This window comes from Macrotis lagotis, chromosome X, assembly GCF_037893015.1.
Source record: "Macrotis lagotis isolate mMagLag1 chromosome X, bilby.v1.9.chrom.fasta, whole genome shotgun sequence".
Classification (NCBI taxonomy): domain Eukaryota; kingdom Metazoa; phylum Chordata; class Mammalia; order Peramelemorphia; family Peramelidae; genus Macrotis; species Macrotis lagotis.
Window position 1 is genome coordinate 149578131 of NC_133666.1, and position 5339 is coordinate 149583469.

The 5339-nt window shown below is 33.8% G+C and overlaps 1 pseudogene; it reads left to right on the forward strand.

The window, feature by feature from the left end:
- The first annotated feature begins 247 nt into the window (after window positions 1-247).
- On the forward strand, window positions 248-694 carry LOC141502578 (zinc finger HIT domain-containing protein 1 pseudogene; annotated as a pseudogene).
- The last annotated feature ends 4645 nt before the right edge of the window (window positions 695-5339 follow it).

Genomic DNA, 5339 nt, shown 5'->3' on the forward strand with positions numbered 1-5339 from the left:
GATTTTGAGACCAAGTTGAAGTCAAGACTTCAATGCTTGGATTCTAAGGACAGACCACCACTCATTTTAACCATCACTTGCCTTCTCAGTGGACTTTTTGGGACACATGATAAGATATATGATATTAGCTTTTATTAAGTATTAACTATATATTTCAGACACTGTGCTAGGTGATGAAAATACAAAGAAACCTCCCAGCTAGCGACCCTACCTTCTCTGCCGGTGTTTGGGAGCGGGATTGGCTGGAATGGTGGAGAAGAAAGCTTCGGTGCTGTCCCAGGACCCCCGGCAGGGGTGGGTGTTGGACTGGGCGGCCAGGCAGGGCTGGAGGCCCTGGAGAATGACAACTTCCAGGACGACCCCCATGCCGGCCTTCCCCCAGCTAGGCAAGAGGCTGCTGCAGTTTGACGATGATGCCTACACTGGAAAGAAGAAGAAAACTAGAGGTGATCATTTTAAACTTCGTTTTTGTAAGAACTTCCAAGCTCTTCTGGAAGAGCAGAAGTTAAGTGTGACAGAAGGCCCTAACTATCTCACAGCCTGTGCAGGGCCCCCCTACCCGGCCCCAGCGTCCATTCTGTGCAGTTTGTGGCTTTCCTTCTCCTTATACTTGTGTCAGCAGTGGAGCGAGATACTGTACTGTCTGCTGCCTTGGCACACACCAAGAGACTGGTGTTTGAAGTGGACAGTGTAAGTTTGGGACTTTTCTCCAAGGAAAGAAAATCCTGCCTTGCTCTCTCTCCCAGAGAGAAACAATGAAACTGTTGGGACATTACAGCTTCCTAGGCAGGACTATTCCTCAATCTCTGTTTCTTTTCTTTTTTTTTCTTCTTAATATTTTTAGTTTGGTCATTCTGTTACTCAACAGATATCAAAATCATCATTTCCAAATACACAGAAGTCACAAAATATGATTATACATAAAATTCCTTATATATACAGCTTGCATTCTTTAAAGGCTACAATAAATGTAACATGTTAATTTAGAGCTATCTTGCTTGTCTCTCCTTCTGAACCTTCTTTTGTTCTGTGCATTTAAAAAAAATCTTGTAGTGACCCTCTTTCTTCATTTTTGCATGTCTACTGTTAGTTCTCATCTCATTTCCAAAACCCCATTCAAAAAAAAAAAAAGCAATCTCTAGTAATAAATAAGCATAGTCAAACAAAACATCCATACTTTTGCCATGTCTAAAAGGGATACATTCTCTTAACTCTGTTTCTTTTCCAACAAGGCAGATAAGTACTAGGGAAAAGAGAGTCCCTTCTCCAAGTTCTACCCCACTGTGAATTTTGCCCCCAGTTTGAATGGGATTAAATCCACAGTCCACTCTATTTGTCTCTAATAAAGCCATTAAAAAAATACAAAGAAAGGCAAAAATTACATCTGTCTTCAAGGAGGTTACTTTATAATGGAGTAAACAATATAGGAGAAAATTTGATCATACTTATTGCATTAGGATGATAATAGAACATAGAACATTTTGGTGAAGGAAGTTTCATGTAGCAAGCAGTGAGAGAGAAGAAGATTGGATTTTGACCAAGATTTAAATCCAGTTTTACTTACTGCTCATATGAATTGAAGTAAATCATTATTCTCATTGGTAAACAAGTTACATATTAAACTCACTTCTACCTCTTGATTGTATGATCTTTTTTTTTTTAGGTTTTTTCAGGGCAAATAGGGTTAAGTGGTTTGCCCAAGGCTACACAGCTAGGTAATTATTAAGTGTCTGAGACCAGATTTGAACCCAGGTACTCCTGACTCCAGGGCCAGTGCTTTATCCACTGCACCACCTAGCCGCCCCTGTATGATCTTTCTTTACTGAAGTTTTTCATTCAAAATTAGTTGTAACCTTGTGGCAAGATAATGAATACAGTTTTGAATCTCATATTAAAAAGATTTGAACTCAAATTCCATCATACACAATTGCTAGGTAGATATGTATTGATATGCATGTATACATATAAATACATATACATATTCACACATATTTCTTGGTAATTTCTGTCTGTCTCAATTTTCTAATATGCAAAATCCTAACAATTATCTCACAAAGATATGAAAATATGAATATTAATTAGATAATATTTGTAATGTGCTTTGCAGTCTTAAAATACTTCATAGTGTTTATAAAACACTTTAGTAGTAGTAGTAGTAGTAGTAGTAGTAGTAGTAGTAGTAGTAGTAGTAGCAGTAAATACACTTTTATTTCTCTGAAAGTAGGCAATTGGAATAATTACGCAAATTTAGATTTGATTTCAGGAAATATTTCCAAATGATTTTATCTGCCCTAAATTGAAATGAATTACTTCACAAGTTAGAAAGATTCTTTCTCAGAGGATATCAAATAAATTTTAATAATTTCTTATTAGACATGTAACAGTATTCATTTTTTGTTTGGATCAGACTAGATGATTATTTAAATCTTTTTCAGTTTAAAAATTCTGTGCTTCTTAAATTCTGTGAATATTTTATACCTTCCATTTAGGCATCTTTCAGTAATAATGAGAGCGTACAGAGCTTAACAGTGGCTTGTTTTGCTTTGTCAATTACTACATTCCTATGAATGGAAAAGTACTAATGACCCAAAATGATGAGTGCTAAGGGACCTTCCCTGTTCCACATCCCAGTGATTTCAGCGACCCATCTTAGTGATGGACACAAGCTCTTATGATGAGTCCCCTGAGCCACAGACTTGCCATAAATCTACTGAAAAAAGTAGTAGGTTTCAATCTACCCTTAGACACAAATTTTATTGCATCAATGGGAACACATTTTCAAATTTGTTCCAAAAAGAAAAAAGGTAGAATCTTGTACTAAAGAATGAATTCTTTATAATCCCATAATTTTATCCAGAAATTGTAGATGAAGTCTACTGGTGAGGAAATGTATTGTCCTATAATCATATTTAAAAAGATAATATATCATTTATAACTAAATGGGAAACAAGATTAATTTCTTTCATACATCAAGCAAATGCATGTTTTGTGATCACAATATATTGGACACAATATTGATGATTTCAGAATATCAGGAAAAGGAATGTGTCTGTATTTGTGTGTGTTTGTGTGTGTGTGTGTGTGTGTGTGTGTGTGTGTGTGTGAAGGGGCTCCTTTCTTTCTTAATTGGTTTTATGTATCTCTCTCTACTTTTCCCAAGGGCAAACATGAACTCTGTCAGTGAAAGAACTTGAAATGTCATTAAAGCTATTTCAGAGGGAAAATGAAGTGACAAGGTGAAATAGTGAAGAAAGCAATAAATTTAAGAGTCAGGAAGCCCAGGATTCAAATTCTGATTCAGACACTTACAATAATTGTGGTTCTGAATAAATTATTTAAATTCTCTTCTTGAAGTTCTGGCTCAGCTCTAATTCTGAGTTTTAGAAAAGGAACCCAATATGATAAATATTCATTTTTAATTGTTTAATATACCTCATAATATTAGCTCATTTAGGAGCAGATGCTTCAGCAAAAATCTCATAATTGTTGAAAGAAAAATCAAGTTTGAAAATGTCAAGATTAGGGGCAGCTAGGTAGTGCAGTGAATGGAGCACAGGCCCTGGAGTCAGGAGGACCTGAGTTCAAACTTGGCTCAGTCACTTAATAATTACCTAACTGTGTGACTTTGACATGTAACTCCATTGCCTTGCAAAAAAAAGAGAAAATGTCAAGATTAGAATTCTAAACTAAGAATAAATACCAGAAGATTTAACTAATAGTGTTTACATTTTTGCAACATATCAAAGATTTGTTCTCATTAAATGGATGACTTTTTAAAAATGTTTTTGTCCAGGCAATTGATTGCATTGGGAAATTCCTAAAAATGCAGTTCTCCAACATTTCCATTTGCAAGAATGCATGAGGCAATAACAAATTAAATGACTCATTCACGGTCACACAGTCTATATATGTCACAGGTAAATCTTGAATCTAAATTGTCCCAACTATGAGGTCAGAATATGCCATGTGCACTTTGAATCTCATTGGTTGAACTATAACCTGAAACTGTGTGCTTGAGTTTCTTCCTGATAATACTGCATTATTTCAAAAGTATGTGCCTTTGTTATTAATGTAAGAATAGTCTTGAAATATGTTTACTATAAAATTTTTATGCATTTTTATTTAAGTATACATATACTTATATATACATCTATGTATATGCATATCTAAATGTGTGTGGTATATGTATGTGTTACAGAGGTGGAATTTGCATCCCACAATCTCATAATAATAGCTCTAGGTACATCTAGATCTCCACCAAAACGAATAAACAAAAGATAGGAAGGAAGAGATGAAGAAAGAAAGCTCATTGAAAATATGTTTCTTATATTTTTCATGTCTCAATAATATTCATGTCTCAAAATATCAATAGATGTTTTATAGCGACTAAAGTTTTGTAGACTGCTTAGAATGTGTACAATTATTATTTCACAAACACCATGGTTTTTTCTTCCTCTTTATACTCCATGGAATTTGAACTGTAATAATCCTTGGAGGTTGATATTGTAGTGTTATTGTTATTATTGTCATTTATAGCTTTGTTGTTGACATTACTGCTAAAATTAGATGGTAATTAAGAATAGTAAGAACCAACAAATATAATTCCCTCTATTTTTTCCAAGAAAAGTTTTTTATGACAGAGCAAAGATTATCAATTGAGATAGAAATATTTCACTGCAAAGAGGCATTTCTTTTTGTTTTTACTTTTCTCACAGCTTTGTTATCTTAGAATAAAAAATGATGATGTTGGGAAATTAATTTTCTAATGGTTTTGTTGAAAAAATTTCTTTGTGTGAATGGGTATGTTTTATTTCATAAAATACCAAAAGAATCAAGTCTGTCATTTTCACAACAGGTAAATCACCCAAGAGACACAATAATTTATTTTTTCATTCAGAAGGTCCTATTTAATTATTTAATGACATTGTAAAGTCTATCCGTTTTTTTAAATTCTGAGTCAGAAGATGGTCTTTAAAGAAATTGTTGGAATGGGGGAAAAATTCTGCTTTGAAACTAGATATTATAAATCATATTGCGTAAGTTATTATATGTCTTCATTCAATAAAGCACAATATTTTCAGTCTTGGAAAATTTCAATTTTATCTGGCATTATGTTATACTCATCATTTCTTTTTTGAGCCTCAGGGTAGCAAAATGAGCTATTAGAACTAGGAGTTAAGGGTAAAATGTTGACTACCTTAAGGGAAAAAATGGTACTAATTCACTGGGTCAAAATCAGGTAACTGAGACAAGTTATTTTATTATCTTTTGTTTTTATATCAATATCTTGTCAATATAGTCCCCTACTTTCCCTCTTAGACCTTATATACAAAGAATAA